An 18,092-nucleotide genomic window follows, 5' to 3' on the forward strand; every position below is an offset into this window, starting at 1 on the left:
CTACTGTGTACATGCTAATTGTATACACCTCGCGCTTTGAGTTTACGTGCATTTGCTTATGTTTGGCTGTTGGCCCAAAGTGGCCACCCATGATGCTTTTAGGGCCTGTGAGTAACGCAGCTTGAATCAACAGCAACACAAAACACATCTGAACCCCGCTGAGTTCTTCTATATGGAGCCATTTAAGAGGGCTTCCCTCAAATACAAACAGCGCATATATGCACCATTCAGCACACACTGGAAACTATTATGCCTACATGCATCCATCTTGTTTTGACGTGTCAACCCAGAGTACTTTGTGCTTAGAGCCTTAAATATAATCCAAATGTCTGTCTATGAATACATATAAAACAATGTTTAAGTCATTACTTAAAATGCAGTCTTTATACAGTAACAATGACGCAACGTAACGAAAGTCCGGTTCCGGTTCAGTTTAGCGAGTATGATTTTTACGTTAAAGTCCTTTAACGCGGTTCCAGCTAGACTTTGGTGTAAAGTGTCATCGATCACTCAAGCATTTAATTGTGGTGTTAAACGTGCTAGCCGTGTCAATATTAGGATAGTTTAGCGTTTAGCAGGGTTTGTCTGTCTTTTCTCGTCATCCCTTCATCAGTATGACACTTGTCAGAAATATAGCTTATTCGCCGCCACACAGGCGTTGATTACTGACTTAGGTGCGACTCCACAACATGCTTAGGTGCACGAGTAGACAGCCATAACTGTTGCTAGCATGTTTCTTCCGTGTAATAGCACAGAGCTTCTCTTGACCTTCAACTACCTGCGGTAGGCGAAATGAGTTCAGCAAAGTTTTTTAGGTCTCATGTTGAAATGAGGTGCAAAAAAACTTCTATGCAAAACAGCTTATTTCGAACCTCGTGTATATACAAATATGCTCATCTGATTTTGGGTGAAGGTGAATTTACACAATTCAAAAATCAACAAATGCCACTGGACTGTAAAAACTGCATTCATGTAAATGGTTTGACCCCAACCTTTTGACTAAGCACAAAAACCTTTGAAATTCCTTAACTGCCTGTGGGGTAAAAACAAAGCAAAGCAGTGGTTAGTAAGAGTACCGGGCTGGCCTCCCAGATAAAGTCTGACTGACCTGGATCACGTCCAGTAAAGATGTTCTCGTAAATCTCCTTTTTGAGCCAGATCCAGGCCTTATCGGATTCTAGGAACACAGCAGCAATGTACAGTAGAGTTTGGTAAACTTACTGTACATTGCTGAACAAGCCAATAAAACGGTAAATAATCATGGTAAATTGATTTTACTGTATATTTTTGTTGGCAGCCGATGTACAGACTAAAAGCTAAAAGCAGTAGTAGTTGTTGAAACAGGATTTTGTGTTGAAGTTATTTAGTTTAACAATGCTAAGTCCTATGTTCCTCACAGTTTACACGTGTTGCTCAACCTATTGTGTACAAATACCCACTGATTAAAGGGTCGGAACAGCAGCACCAATGCTATTTGTTAGCATATGTATGACGTTTGTGTTGTTTGTTAGCATTAACGAAATGTACTTTCTTTGGTTAGTGTAGTTTTAGTTTTATGTTTAGTTTGAGCATAAACATCATCAGGGAATGGCAAAATAGTTTGAAGCATTTTTTCTTTCTTTTTCTTTTTTTTAAGAAAATGACTGTCTTGCATCAAGCATGTGTTTGCCATCTTTTATTTTTTGGACAGGAACAAAAATGTCCGAAGGTTGTACTGATGACGAAGTGGCAATAAGTGAAGAAACATGCAGACACACCTACATGTAGGCAGCTGGAGAATGCATGAATAGCCTATACTGTTTAATGTAACATCTATCATTCATTATGGGGTGAAGATGACACGCGTGCTGCAGTGAAATATTATACAGGCTTAGTGTAGTGTGTCGTCTTGTCACATGCATGCACACACACACACACACACACACACACACACACACACACACACACACACACACACACACACACACACACACACACACACACACACACACACACACGTGTAGAGGATGGATTGCAGAACAGCTAAAAGATATTTCTTCGTAACCCAAGTATGATGTCACCCTAATCCAAACTATTCACTCCTGGGCCTACATTTAACAAGACTCTCCAACCGTATCCTTTCGTATATTATAAAAATTCAACTATTTAAATGCTGTAAATGTTTATGGTCATGATCACCTTTTACAGTCCTGAGGCTGCAAAGGAAAATAAATCTCCCGCCATCTTTGCAGCCTATCCAACCATATGAACTTGATATCAAAATTCCAGATTGATTTAAGGTGTGCTACTTTGGATTGACTTTGCTTTATGGGATTTAGAAAAAAAAGGAGGGAAAGGAGAAATGTTTATTGGGATGAGACTAAGTTGGAAGAGTAGAGTGGTACCGCAAACCTTTTTATAGAACACAATGGTTCATTTGTGCATTCAGGTTGAGACTAGTCATAAACTATATGGAATGCATAGTTCAAATGTCATTTACAAAATGTGTGGTAGGAAAAGCTGAAATAACAGCAAAGAATAAATGTGGTTTTGTGAGGAGGTCATACGTTACTCAAACAGCTTATAAAATTGAACCCCCCCCCCCCCCCCCCCCGATCGATCCTGCTTCACATCTGTGTATAGATCTCTAATAAAATAAAAAACCTGCACGCAATTGCACACACATGTATCCGTGTAATCATTTTACAAGCATAAAATCACACTTGATGGGACATAAATTGGAGTATTGGCACCACCAGCTCTGCACTGCCATCTTCTGGTTTTGCATATCCCATAATATTATTATTAAATGTGAAAATGTTTTAAGTATTGTAATAGTAGACATAATCGTCATTGTAAGATTAGCAGTGTGTATATTTAACTTAATTTAATATAACTTAATTTAATAGTTACACACACCTGTACCCTGCTGTACAAAATTCTAAACCACTTAAAATCAGTTAATTTTTTGTTTATGTTAGCATGAACGCATGGGTGATATTTGAAGTATGGTGTAGTATGATATTTGATTCAGTTTTTGTGTGTTCAAGATCCATTGTTTTTCTGGCATCTCAACACAACCGGAAGTTACGTATTTAAAAAAACAAACAGGAAGTGCCGTGTGTGGAAGGTGCGTTGCTTAAGCTGTGACATCACCAGGTAAAGTGTTTGTAAAATGTTCTAGTTTAAAAATAAACGAAGAAATAAATGTTACAAAGTGAATTAAACGTTATCAAAATGAAGTATTTATCAGATAGAGGTGAACCCGTGTTCAAACAAGGGCACAGAAAGCGTCAGGTTCCACTTAGAAGCATGTGACGTCACTTTGGTAAGCTAACGCTAATACGGCTGCTGGCTAGTGAAAGCACTTTTTGGTGAGTCTGTAACAATATAATTCACGTTAAAGGTCTGTTGTGCTGTAATACAGTATTTAGAAAAGTATTATATTTTCATTTGTAAGAAGAAACTTGTCTGGTGTAGTGTGGTTTTCAATTTTTAAGCTTACACTGCTTTGCAACCAGTGCAGTATTTTGAATGAGCAGTACAGTATGCTACTTTTTTTTTTTTTTTGCTTAGTTGTATGCATGCCTCATGAAATGATATCACCAGTATTGTTTTATCCTTAAGGAAAATATGTTTTATTGTTTTGTTATGTTTGGCGTTGTTTTCTTTTCAACAAAATCAACACAACCATACAAGCATTACGCTTTTAATGAGGGTTCGGTCTTTTTACAGTTGGAGGGGACATGATGCAGCCAGTACTGCCCAGTGGATTCACGCAAACCCATCATCGGTACCACCAAAACAACTGGACAAGCTGTCGACTAAATGGTAGGAGCAAGCTGTCATCTTTATTGCTACAAGTGTTAAACAGAGTCCACCTTTAGACGAAAAGCCATCTGTAGATCAGATTTAACTTTGAATCAATAGATATTGTCTGGGAGATTCTAGCGATGTCATTATTGTTGTGTAATCAGTTTAACTTAATTTTGTGGTGAAAACTAAATAATAAAGATGCAAAATAACACGTGAGGACATATTTGAGCCATAGCTCAAGTCAAATTGTCCACATCTTGTCTTGCAACCTTCCATGCATGCATCGTTTCTTGATTTTAGTTCCAATCCATCTTGCAATAGTCTGTGCATGCAGTGCCTTAAATCAACCATTTTCAGTGGTGATTGAAACAAGATGTTCCGGGATGGTGATTTATAAAATAAATGACAAGAAATGATTTAGTGGAGTCCGTGCCACTCTTACAAACATTTGCAAGGGCAAGGTATTTAAAATGTCTTTAGTAGCAACAATGGGGCTTTTATGAGAACTGATGGACAGATACGGTTCTGGGATTTACAGCTGTGGCTTTACCTGCTCATCCTCTGTGATTCATTAGGTTAAACGTGGGATACAGTGAGGGCTTAGGAGGAAGAGTTGAGGGTAAAGAGGAGGAAGGGTAAAGGGAGTGCAAAAGAACCACTTGGATTCCCCCTTTAAGCCTCTGGTTGTTGAATAAAATATTGAAGCTGGGAAGGCAGTGAAGGGTGGTCACTGTCAGGGTTATTATGATAGTTTTTGTTTTCTGCTTCTATGAGTTTTTGCACGTTTTTTCTCAGAATATTACCCCCCGGAATTGTTTTTATTCGTGGCCCTAATACGCCGTCGTACAAATGCGACCCAAATTAGATTTTTTTGCTCAAATGCGACCTGTGTCTGACTTTTTTAAGTCAATGTGACTGGCTCAATTCCGCTTCCTGTTTGCTCTTATCTAGGATTTATGGTAGTGCGCAAAGGTGAACGACACCCGGTTTTCAAAATAAAATGTTTTTCGCAAACAGTTTAAAAGATGTTTCAGTATAATACACCACCCATTCACGTTTCATTGGGTATGCACTCATGTAGGGTAAATAGGTTACCTGACCTGGCATTGAGCTATAACGTGTATTGTTAAGTTCATTGAAAACGAGTGAAAGGTTGAAATGGGGGGAGGGGGGGTATGTTGTAATGCGTGGTGGCGATTGGCCATGGACGGCGTAGCGGGACAGCAAAAAAACGAGAGAGCAACTGAAATCTACAGGTTAATTTTTATTAAAAATAAACTAGGAGTGGGCTAGGCGCCACCGCGCGTTACAATTATCGTGCCTCCCCGCCGTCAAAAACATTCACTGCACTAAAACGAAAGCGAACATGCCCACAAAAACAAAGATGCGCCACCCCGTGGCGCGGTGCCACACTGCGGATTGTTACAATGTCAACCAGCTAACATGGAGCTATGATCTAGCACTGATTTGGGGTCAATAGGTCACTTGGCCTGGAAGTTATTGACCAAAAATGCTAATATTTACAGGGGGGAAAAAAGTGGAGTGCTAAAAAAATAAAAAATAATAAGATCCCCTAACCCCTCATTCACTACATAGCCCTTCACTATATAGTGGCTTAATATGTAGTACTACTACTACTTTCTCCTTATCGCATATCACGTGACCCCCGTAACTCTTACGACGCACCGGCACATAAATCACACACTATTTATTGTGAATAAAAATGTTTTAAAACTGTACTTTATTTCTTTTATTGTACATATTTTCAACAAAAATGAACTAATAATTGTTCGTAATATATATGAATGCATCGGATTTGATTCCCGCGCTGTCGCTCGTGCCATGTTTTTTTTCATACTCGCAATGCTTTGGAGTCTATATCAACCCAGTTGAGTGAACATCGATGTTCAGTACTTTTCAGAGTGCATTGTGGGTAATTTTGAGTGCCCTACATTTTCATTCCCTGGACATTCGGACGCCACTACAAAATGGCGTGACCCCTAAGTAGGGCACTATATATGGAGTAGAGTGCACATTCGAACACTGCCAGTGGCCGTTTCTCAATATCAAGATGACAGAGTACGTTCTTGTGACGCAACGAGTCGGGTCTTGGTAAGCCCGGTGTCAAGAACGTACTTCCCAAGCACGCATACATCTCGCTGGCGTATTTCCGTAATTCATCGCAGTTTTATCATGTGACTAGCTTTCAATCAATTTGTACTACTATGTCGATGTTTCAAAATGTGTTTGTACAACATACATGGGTTGAAAACCTTACTTACGTCCTTGTGATTTTGTGAGACGTCATCAGTGGCGCCCCAAGTACTGTTCCAATCGGAAGTATGCATAAACCAAGACCACACGGATTTCCCGGATGTCTTTCTGTTTTGCTAGCTTAAACCAAGGATGCATCGGTTGTTGCTTGGTGAAGGCTTGGCTGAGAAAATATCCCAAGATGCATTTCGTACTTCAAGGAACGAATGGCAGCGGAGGAGCATCACTTTTGTTTTTGTTCTTCTTTCTTCTTCAATTTCCGGCAGGATAGGCACGGCATGTGCATTCCAGTATTCCTCCCCTTTTATGAGCGTAAATAATAAGAAATATTTAACGTGTAAAGAACAACTTTATTAAATATAGTCATTTTCCCCCTGCAATTAACAATATTATATAAAAATATATTAATATATTAAAATATATTAAATATGATTTACTATGTATTCAAAGATCATTTTTGTAGATCTACCACAATTTCAGAAGATTAAAACCTGCAACTCACATCAGTGTCTTCTTTCCAGAACTTTTTTTCCCCCAATATAATCCTAAATGGGATAAATCCCATTATAATTTCAAATGATACTTATTTCATATATTACTCATAATTAGAAAATATCTAGTCACGTGATACACAGTTACCGCAATGCGTCAGAATCAGGAAGCTCGCAGTGATAATAACATCCGGGTATTCCGTCCTTTCTTCGTTTGACCCTTATGGCTTTTTGCGTAATTGCATTTTGGAACAGTACTTGGGCTGCCACTGATGACGTTTCAAGACATCACAAGGACGTAAGTACGGACAAGAATACATATTGAGAAACAGCCAGGTGCCGTAGTCCGTACACACTTCCTGGTTTGAAGTCGGACATCCTCGAATGCGGCACAAGAACAAGAATACTTCTTGCCGATTTATGGACTGAACGGGCTGAATCCTCTACTACTACTAGACTAAAACGAAACTCATCAAATGTGAAATAAACTCGTCTCTGTGCGCGTTGAAGCTTCTCAGCCTAGTTAGCGTAGTTTAGCTAGCTAGCCGCTAACAAAGAGGACACGTGTTGAGATTCTCCTGTGAAAATGCGCGCAAGATGGACTGCAAAGTACGCGGAGGAACTTTGTGGAACAAAAGAGGAAAACGAGCGTCGTCGTCAACTACTGGACGCAGCCAGACTTTGCCAGCAGCCTCGTGTTGTGCTACGCAGAGCAGGTTTGTAAACGTGTTACTCTCACTTGCTTAGAAAGTATTACTGCAATACCTGTTGAACATATTCCTGTGTTTATTTATGCATTTTTAACCTGGTTGAAAGGGGATGTGTTGTGAACAAGAAATGTCTATTCATTTCAAAATGCAGTACCTGTTCAAAAATTCAGACACATAACTGAGCCCTTAACGTAATAATATACAAATCAAATTTTTAATAAAGTGCCTCAGACTGTCTGGGACAAATTTGAAAACATATTATTAAATACAGTGCCGCGAAAACGTATTTCCCACCTTCCTGATTTCTGTTTTTTGTGTGTGCATATTTATCACTCACAAATCCGGATTTAAATCCGGACTTTTACTTGGCCGCTCCAAAACCTTAATTTTGTTTGTTTGTGTTTGGGATCGTTGTCCTGCTGCATGATCCAAGAGCACTTGAGTTTGAGGGCACAAACCGATGGCCGGACGTTCTCCTTCAGGATCTTCTGCTAAACGGCAGAATCAATTTTTCTGTCAATCACAGCAAGTTGTGCTGGTCCTGAGTGAGCAAAGCAGCCCCAAAGCTTCACACTGCCACACCATGCGTTACTGCTAGCATTATGTACTTAAAAAAAAAAATCTAATCCTGTGCCATTTTTCTGCCAGATGTAACGGGCTGCACACCTTCCAAAAAGTTTCCTTTTTTAATAATCAGTTCACAGAATAAATATGTTTTTGGCAAATGTGAAACAAGCCTTTGTGTTGTTTTGGAACAGCAGAGATTTTCACCTCGGAACCCTCCAATGGATGTCATTTTTTGCTGATTTTGTAATTGTGAAGTGTAATAATTTAAATTGTAATTGAATTGTGTTTTGTGTGTTTGTTTTCTTGTGTCTAACAGACATCAGTGAATATGTTTGTCCTGAGCAGCAGGAGCCAGAGCACCTTCACATAAAAAAAAATGATGATGACAAAGAGGAAGAACAGCAGTCTCCTTCCATTAAAAAAGAGGAGGAGTTTGAGCACACTTGCATGAAAGAAGAGAGAAAAGACCTTCCCGACATCAAAGAGGAGCAAGAGCAAAAGGATGTCGATGCGTTGCCATCGACTGGTGTCCACTTGAAGAGTGAAGATGGTGCAAGTGAGGCGAGCAGAGGGGCGGAGACTCCAACCAGGAGCTCATGTCAACAAATGACAACTGAAGGTGATGGAGACCACTGTGGAGGATCACAAGCAGACGGCCTCCTAGCTCCACTGTCAGAAAGTGACGACGCTATGTCACATGCTCTTCAGGAGGAGGATGATGAGGAGGAGGAGGAGGAGGAGGAAGAGGAGGAGGCTGAAGGCGATATGGCATGTCACACTGACAACAAACACTGGAAATGTTCTTGGTGTAGGAAAACTTTCGCTCAAAAGAAATCTTTGAAAAGACACATGAAAATACACACTGGTGAGAAACGATTTGCCTGCTCAGTCTGTAGCCAAAGATTCTCTCATAAGGGAAGCTTAAGTATGCACACAAGAATCCACACTGGTGAGAAACCTTTTGCGTGCACCGTTTGTGAACAAAGATTCTCTCATAGTGGAACCTTAAAAAATCACATAAGAATCCACACTGGTGAGAAACCTTTTGCCTGCTCAGTCTGTGGCCGAAGATTCTCTCAGAAGGGACATTTAACAAGTCACACACGAACCCACACTGGTGAGAAACCTTTTACCTGCACAGTTTGTGGGCAAAGATTCTCTCTGAAGGGGACCTTATACAGACACACAAGAATCCACACTGGTGAGAAACCTTTTTGTTGCATAGTTTGTGGGAAAGGTTTCTCTGCGAAGACATCCTTAAATATACACACACAAACCCACACTGGTGAGAAACTTTGCGCCTGCTCAGTTTGTGGGCAAAGGTTCTCTCACAAGGCATACTTATTAAAACACACAATAACCCACACTGGTGAGAAACCTTTTGCGTGCACCGTTTGTGAACAAAGATTCTCTCATAGTGGAACCTTAAAAAATCACATAAGAACCCACACTGGTGAGAAACCTTATGTCTGCTCAGTTTGTGGTGAAAGATTCTCTCGGAAGGGATCCTTAAAAACACACACAAGAACCCACACTAGTGAGAAACCTTATGCCTGCCCAGTTTGTTTGCAAAGATTCTCTGACAAGAGAAACTTAATAAAACATACAAGAACCCACACTGGTAAGAAACCTTGTGCCAGCTCAGTTTGTGGCAACAAAAATGATGATGACAAAGAGGTCCTCAAAGAGGAAGAACAGCAGTCTCCTTCCATTAAAAAAGAGGAGGAGCTTGAGCACACTTGCATGAAAGAAGAGAGAAAAGACCTTCCCTCCATCAAAGAGGAGCAAGAGGAAAAGGATGTCGATGCGTTGCCATCGACTGGTGTCCACTTGAAGAGTGAAGATGGTGCAAGTGAGGCGAGCAGAGGGGCGGAGACTCCAACCAGGAGCTCATGTCAACAAATGACAACTGAAGGTGATGGAGACCACTGTGGAGGATCACAAGCAGACGGCCTCCTAGCTCCACTGTCAGAAAGTGACGACGCTACGTCACATGCTCTTCAGGAGGAGGAGGAAGAGGAGGCTGAGGAGGCTGAAGGTGATATGGCATGTCACACTGACAACAAACGCTGGAAATGTTCTCGGTGTAGGAAAACTTTCGCTCAAAAGAAATCTTTGAAAAGACACATGAAAATACACACTGGTGAGAAACGATTTGCATGCTCAGTCTGTAGCCAAAGATTCTCTCATAAGGACAGCTTAAGTATGCACACAAGAATCCACACTGGTGAGAAACCTTTTGCCTGCTCAGTCTGTGGCCAAAGATTCTCTCAGAAGGGAAGCTTAAGTATGCACACAAGAATCCACACTGGTGAGAAACCTTTTGCCTGCTCAGTCTGTGGGCAAAGATTCTCCCTGAAGGGAACCTTATACAGACACACAAGAACCCACAATGGTGAGAAGCCTTATGCCCGCCCAGTTTGTTTGCGAAGATTCTCTGACAAGAGAAACTTAATAAAACACACAAGAACCCACACTGGTAAGAAACCTTGTGCCAGCTCAGTTTGTGGCAAAAAAAATGATGATGACAAAGAGGTCCTCAAAGAGGAAGAACAGCAGTCTCCTTCCATTAAAAAAGAGGAGGAGCTTGAGCACACTTGCATGAAAGAAGAGAGAAAAGACCTTCCCGACATCAAAGAGGAGCAAGAGCAAAAGGATGTCGATGCGTTGCCATCGACTGGTGTCCACTTGAAGAGTGAAGATGGTGCAAGTGAGGCGAGCAGAGGGGCGGAGACTCCAACCAGGAGCTCATGTCAACAAATGACAACTGAAGGTGATGGAGACCACTGTGGAGGATCACAAGCAGACGGCCTCCTAGCTCCACTGTCAGAAAGTGACGACGCTACGTCACATGCTCTTCAGGAGGAGGAGGAGGAGGAGGAAGAGGAGGCTGAAGGTGATATGGCATGTCACACTGACAACAAACGCTGGAAATGTTCTCGGTGTAGGAAAACTTTCGCTCAAAAGAAATCTTTGAAAAGACACATGATAATACACACTGGTGAGAAACAATTTGCCTGCTCAGTCTGTAGCCAAAGATTCTCTCATAAGGAAAGCTTAAAAAACCACACAAGAATCCACACTGGTGAGAAACCTTTTGCCTGCTCAGTCTGTGGCCAAAGATTCTCTCAGAAGGGAAGCTTAAGTATGCACACAAGAATCCACACTGGTGAGAAACCTTTTGCCTGCTCAGTCTGTGGCAGAAGATTCTCTCAGAAGGGACATTTAACAAGTCACACACGAACCCACACTGGTGAGAAACCTTTTACCTGCACAGTTTGTGGGCAAAGATTCTCCCTGAAGGGAACCTTATACAGACACACAAGAACCCACACTGGTGAGAAACCTTTTTGTTGCATAGTTTGTGGGGAAAGTTTCTCTGCGAAGACATCCTTAAATATACACACACAAACCCACACTGGTGAGAAACTTTGCGCCTGCTCAGTTTGTGGGCAAAGGTTCTCTCACAAGGCATACTTATTAAAACACACAAGAACCCACACTGGTGAGAAACCTTTTGCGTGCACCGTTTGTGAACAAAGATTCTCTCATAGTGGAACCTTAAAAAATCACATAAGAACCCACACTGGTGAGAAACCTTATGTCTGCTCAGTTTGTGGTGAAAGATTCCCTCGGAAGGAATCCTTAAAAACACACACAAGAACCCACAATGGTGAGAAGCCTTATGCCCGCCCAGTTTGTTTGCGAAGATTCTCTGACAAGAGAAACTTAATAAAACACACAAGAACCCACACTGGTAAGAAACCTTGTGCCTGCTCAGTTTGTGGCCAAAGATTCTCTCACAAGTTTCAGGCCAAGAGACACAAGTGTGCTGGTGAAGAACGTAGTAATCAAAAAGCTTGCAATGAAAATGTAAATGGTTAGGACCTGGGCTCCGTTTCACAGAAAAGGTTTAGTGAGAACCCTGAGGCTGTTAACCCTGAAATGCGGGAAACTCTGCGTTTTGCGTATCAGAAAGCGAGGTAACTAAAAACAGAGAAAGAGAGGTAACTCTAGCCTGTTTCATAAAAAGAGGTAACTTAAGCTCTTGGTCAGTTACTGTAGTAACAGTGTCCATGATCCTAACCTGCTCGGTAGCAGCTTTATTGCAATGAACCTTGAGTTTCTCTCTCTCTTTCTCTCCCTCCCTCCGCCTCCTTTCAGCCACACATGAAATTTTATTTCCTTCTTCATTCGGTCATTTGGTGAGTTTTGGCGTAACATAGTTCTGCCTTCTGTTATTTAAAAAAATAAAAACAGTCAATAGGCCGCTATTAAAAGTCTAATGACAATGATCCCGTTGATGACGATGTACTCCTAAAAAGAAAACTGTTGAACCAATTTAAGATTACAAATTGAATTGCTGACCATCCTAATAAAGTTGCTTCAATTGGTAACACACGATTGAATTAAATTAATTCAAAGTGAATATATTAAGTTTAATTAATTATGACTTCATTAAACTTAATATATCCACTTTGGATTAATTTGGGGTTAACTTCATTCAAGTGAATATATTAGGGTTAATGAACTCATATTCATTGAACTTAATATATTCATTTAATTGTATATACAATACAATACACAACTGAATCCGGCCTTACATTTTTAACATTAATATTAACATTCAAGTTCAGGGTTAGTCTCAGAGTTTGTTGAACCTGCTCTGTGAAATGGACCTTTGAAATATTTACAAAAACGTACATTTTATATTATGTAGTATGATGATGATTTTTTTTTTTTTTGGTATAATCTGAAAGCCTCCTGTGTTGAGAATTAGCACTGATGCAAAAATGTTTGCGCTTTGTACAATGTTATGGTGATGTCCATATAAAGTAAGTGATTGATTAGATGGACTGTAAAGAAACTTACTTTTCATGGGAAGGTTAAATGTGATTGTGAATGAAATACAAATCATTAATCTTGAATAAATGGGTTGAATATGTTGACTTCCAAGCTATTCCATGTTTCAAATTCCTTTTATGTTGTTTTCACTGTCTTTTTTTTGTTATGATTATCGTTCAGCATTTATCATTTTAATATGATTCATTGCTGTATGTCTTATATCTAAATCCGTTCTGCTTTCTTTGTTTGAGACTTGATAATTTGTAGTTTATTGATTATTATTATTATTATTTATTATTCCTTTTGCAAGGCAATGTCTTTTTGTCTTCAGGTTTTAATGTGATATTCTCTCACCTGACAGTGTTTGTTCTACAAATAAATCGGTTTGAAGGGGCATGAAAATTCTGGAAAAAAATGTAAAATTAAAACTGCATTTTCCAAATCCTTAAAATGTTATTGAAAAATAAAATGTTTAATCGAATACTGTTCGTCATGGAATTATTGCATGGATATTTAGGATGTGTAAGACAAAATGCTGTAGCATGTGATTGAATTTAATCTGACATGGAAGTGCAACATGAGTCACGTTGTATGACAATGCAACTGTTCACGGCCGAAGCCAGTGTTCTCAATCCCTCTCTGTCTAGCCATCGATTCACAAATACCGTATTTGAGAGCAAAATGCCAGAAAAATTTAGTTTTAACTTTGAGGGTCGTAACTCGTTCAAAAAGTTCTAAGCTCTCACCTAGAAAAAAGACCTGAAGCTAAACATTTCTATTGCGGAAACACACTGACACTTATTATGAAACTAGAAAAGCTTATACAGACTTCTATCTTCATTTTTTCGCTGGTGATGGACAGGCAATTTTATTAAATGAACATAATACATTTAGTTTAACCTTTAAATTCACATGGTATTACTGTAGGCCTATATCTAAATATTTTGATCTGTAATATGAATTTGAATACATGTTTCTTTTGGCATAAACAAAATGTACCAAAGAACCTACTGTGTCTTCGCTTTCTGTGAACATTTTCTCCAAACTTTTCTCTCCTAATGTGTCTTTAGGGAGCGGTTTGAGGCAGGAAATGGCACCTATGGGAGGAAAACCAGTGGTCTGATTGAGGGCATGTTGGAGAGGGTAGGTCTTGTAAACCTTGTCTGGACCCGATACGGTTTTTCTGTCTGTTTCACGGTGGGTGACGTTAACTGCTGTCACGAGGTGGAGGGTCCCAGCGTGGTGTGTTTCAACTGGAGATGGAGGGAGCTGTTTGCCAAAAGAGGGGAAGGGATAAATTTGGATCGTCTGGGTGCAGACGAGTTGGATTTATAACGGGTGTGAGTTGTATATCGTGTATGCGCTTATTTGTTGGATACGAAGTGACAAGATGATTATTACCTTCACAATTCATTCCACATCCATAAGGGACATCCGTGAGATGTTTTCTTCATCTTGGCCATCTTAAGAGACCGACAACCTTTAACGGGAACCCTCACAGGAATATTCTAAAGTATGCTGTGCCTACTAAGTTTGTACACTGTGCAGGTGGAGTTTATTAGCCCCCCTCCTACTGTAAAACAACAGCTACTATCTGATTTATTTCTGTAACATTTTCAACCACAAACCTAGGTGGCCCTCTTCCTCTCAATCCTGTGTTTTAACCATTAACACAGCCATTTCTGTCTAGATACTGAGATTCCTGACCCCGAGGCTCGAATGTTGTATCTCGGGGCCTTGCTGTGCGCTGTACGAGTGGTTTACTCTCCACAAAGTCTGATTTGTGTTCATCATGCAGTAGACTAGGGTTAGTTTTATATGCCAATCTTAAATTTAGTCTCAGTTTTAGTCCACTTTCAATCACGCGTGTTATCGTAGTTTTTAATCATAGTTAACCTCATCCCATTTTTATTAAATTTAATTTGAATATTTGTGATGAAAAACAACTTGACACACAATTACAGTATATCAACAAGTGGCTACTATGGCACCATGCTATGAGCTAATAAATTAGCATTAGTTAGCGTTTGGATTAACATTATTGTTGGAACATTATAGCCGTTTAATGTTGCATTATAACTATAATTTACTTATTTCTTTAACCTTTCACTGTGAATCCACCTCCATGTGTTTGTGCATAGCTGCAGATTTGAAATGTGTGTGTCACATGACAGTGTCACAGTGACAGATTAGCAGAGACAAGATTTTACAAAATCATATAATTTTCATCTCGTTTTTGTTCATGAACCAAAATGTCCATACATTTTGGTCCAGTTTTTATTAAGTGAAGTACATTTTCGTCTTGTCTTCATTAGTCGACGAAAATGTTATTAATGTATTAATTTATTAATGAGCGTTTTAGTCTAGTCTAGTTTTAGTCCGGTGAAAAATATGCGTTGACAAAAGTGTTTGTTTAGTTTTCGTGGACGAAATTTACCCTACCGTACACTAACAGGATGTTGGAGATGATTGAATTATTGGGTTAGTTTGACATCGAAGCACCTGAGTTTAACTGAGTGAACCGAAAGGACAATGTTGTGGATCCTAGTGGTGGAAATGTGTTTTCTCCACTTGGCTCATCCTTAGAGATGAGTATCGTGGTCATCCGGAAGGAACTAGAGCTGCTGCTTCTTCTCATGGAGGGTAGCCAGCTGAGGTGGCATCTATACCGGATGCCTCCTGGTTGCCTCCCTGGTGAGGTGTTCTGGGCATTTCCAACTGGGAGGAGGCCATTGCGACAGAATATATACACACTGGAGGAACCATCTCACAGTTGGCCTGGGAACGCCTCAGCATCCTCCCAGGGGAATTGGGGAGGTGGCCAGAGACAAGGAAGACCGCTGCCATCGGCAACTCCGAACTGGATAACCGAGGGAAGATAATGGATTGGGTGGACTAACAGCATCTATTTTGCGCCACGGTTCTAGCTTGTTTACGTACTTTATGCCGTAAAAGCATAGGGGCCCTATATTGGGGCCCAGCACAAGTCTACCACAAAGTGCAGTCTAATTGTCTGCATTAGTGGAGTTTACGTTCTTTTGGTATTTTCATAAACTAGTGTAAATAGACATTGTGGGAATGCAGCCAACTCCCGGCTAATCGAAGCGGCTCCCCTCATTCCCTTTAAACTCAGCGCAGAGAGAGCCGCGCAGTCTACATGGCATGTACTGTGGACGCAAGAAATCGGAGTGCGCAAAGTATACTTTAAAACAAATGCATGACGATCTCTGTGGACAGGCACTTGGAGACCGCCTTCCATCCCTCGATCATACGTCAGTGTGTAATTTTCATCAGATACTACTCAGTATATTTTCATTCATTATTACTCTTGTTTTTTCCTAAAAATCCAAGCTAAGCTAACCTCTTCTAATGAAAGCATCACTGAAAATGACCATGGATCACTAATATTATGACTTATATACATGTTGATTTTGTGCATTTGGAGTTCCACGACCTTTCTTTCCAGACGTATAAATACTCTAATGTTGATGCTGCCTCCATTTGGTTAAACGAGGTATCATATTCCTGTTGTCAAATGAGCAAATCTTTTACAGTCATTTCAACCCAAAGTACTAGCCTGGGGCCCCGTGGTCCTCGCCAGGCTGTTTTGCTTTCCTAATGCAGGGGAGACGTATGATGATAATTTCCGTTGAAAGAGCTTGTAGAATTCGTCCCTCGAGCGTGTCAACCAGCATCCTCTTGGGATGACCTCTCACACTGAACTTTGCTGACACGTTTTTATGACTTTGCTGTGTAGCCAATTTGTGTGCATGCATATACAGAACCCTCAACCTCTATTAGTTTATTTCACATCTTGGACTTATATTACCTTTTGACGACTTCCTTCCCATTGACATCCCCTTTAATTACTTTTTCAAGCTCCATTGCATCAGTGGATCATTTAGAAAGGTGATTTTTTTTTCTAATGCTCAATTACTATTGTTATCATTAGTAGATACTTCTGGTCAGGATGTAATTATAATTGTTATATTTGTTTTCGGTTACCGCTAATAGGATATTTAAAGATATCCCTTGAATAGAACTGCAGAAGGTTTTCCTTTCTTTAAATCTGCTTGGCATCGCAGCCATGTTGATGGATTCAGTGTCTATTGCAATAACATGGTTTGTTTAAAATCATGGCTGAGCATATCTGCACAATCACTTTATATGTGGAAATTAGCTGAGTGAGAGGGGACCTGGCCAATGGCCTGATCCGTGCACCCAGCATCCATTTCGGTGTCTCGGCTGGAGCGTGTTTCACAGTAGCGGCAATGGAAAATGTGAACAATGACCTGTAATGCTGAGCGAGACCTTTAACGCCTGCCAAAAAGCATCACTGTGACACATGTGACATTTGTCTGGGTGGTGTTTCACGCAGTGCTAGCATTCATGTTGACTTTTTTATGGTTATGCTCTACTCCTCATAATGTCAAATCTTTTTGCTTACCTAGCAAGTTCGGGACACAGCTAGACCAGACAGGCAAAGATCTTGATTCTTGATGCTGTTAATTGTGACTATGTAAATAAGCCTGACTCAAGCCTATTTACATATGGAGGTTTCAGGTTAAAGATCCCGAAATTGAGAATTTCAATATGATTTATTATTTTTTCAAGGAAGAGTTACTTCTTAAAGATTTTATAAAGGACAGCTAGAATCGGCTAATGATAATGTTTTGTGGTTTTGCTTTCTGTTAAATTTAAGTGAATATGAGTTAACACACACTCATATATAGTCCCAGAAGCAGGACTGGACTTAGGCCCGCCAGCCCAGCTCGATTCCTGACCACCCTTGGCTAAAAAAAAAAAAAAAAAACTAAATTAAAAAAGTGTTGTTTTAACTTTATTTACTGTGGACCAATATAGACACTTTTGAAGTGTTAAATTTAACTCTGTAGGTGTTGAATTAACACTGCCAATTTCACTGTGTACCGTCATGTTTATTGACGCACGCGCATAATAATATAACTGTGCCGTCCTCAGTTTTATTACTTTCATTCATTTTCTTCCCCTTCAAAATGTCTTACATACAAATACATCAGAAATCTAAAATGAAGCTGATTGGGGTCATCCAAAGCAACTCCTCCACCAAAACCAAATGGCAAAAGTAAAAATACATGATTCAACCATAACATTTTTTGATTTCTCCCATTGCCCATGCGCCACACCTCCAAAAGTAGTAGTTTGTGTTTGTTTGTGTATCCTGGGTCATGGGTGGTGGCGTAAGATGTACGGACAACGCCCTATTGATTCTGGGGAAGACATATTGAGTCACATGGTGAAAAGTGTAAATAAATTCCTCACTCTGTACAGCTTTTCATTCATATTTACTCCAAGATTTGTAAAAATGACTAACTAGCTAACTAACTCGCTCAAGCCTACAATACGGTACGAAAATAGTGTAGCTATCTTA

General features: G+C 40.0%; 1 long non-coding RNA gene and 1 pseudogene across 2 annotated transcripts in view; both read left to right on the forward strand.

Moving 5' to 3' along the window:
• Positions 1 to 18,092, forward strand: part of LOC147156998 (uncharacterized) — a 99,498-nt gene that overhangs the window by 72,026 nt on the left and 9,380 nt on the right. The window contains exons 6-7 of the long non-coding RNA XR_015091879.1: positions 3,715 to 3,810; positions 13,753 to 13,825. This is a non-coding gene — a long non-coding RNA (uncharacterized LOC147156998). The remainder of the gene's footprint in view (positions 1 to 3,714; positions 3,811 to 13,752; positions 13,826 to 18,092) is intronic.
• LOC147157004 (uncharacterized) lies at positions 6,424 to 9,586 on the forward strand (annotated as a pseudogene). Its single transcript, XR_015091877.1, has 2 exons — positions 6,424 to 7,276; positions 8,154 to 9,586. The product of XR_015091877.1 is annotated as an uncharacterized LOC147157004 (transcript).

The sequence above is a fragment of the Leptonotus elevatus genome, chromosome 20 (genome assembly GCF_054856555.1).
Source record: "Leptonotus elevatus isolate MCC_2025b chromosome 20, RoL_Lele_1.0, whole genome shotgun sequence".
Lineage (NCBI taxonomy): Eukaryota > Metazoa > Chordata > Actinopteri > Syngnathiformes > Syngnathidae > Leptonotus > Leptonotus elevatus.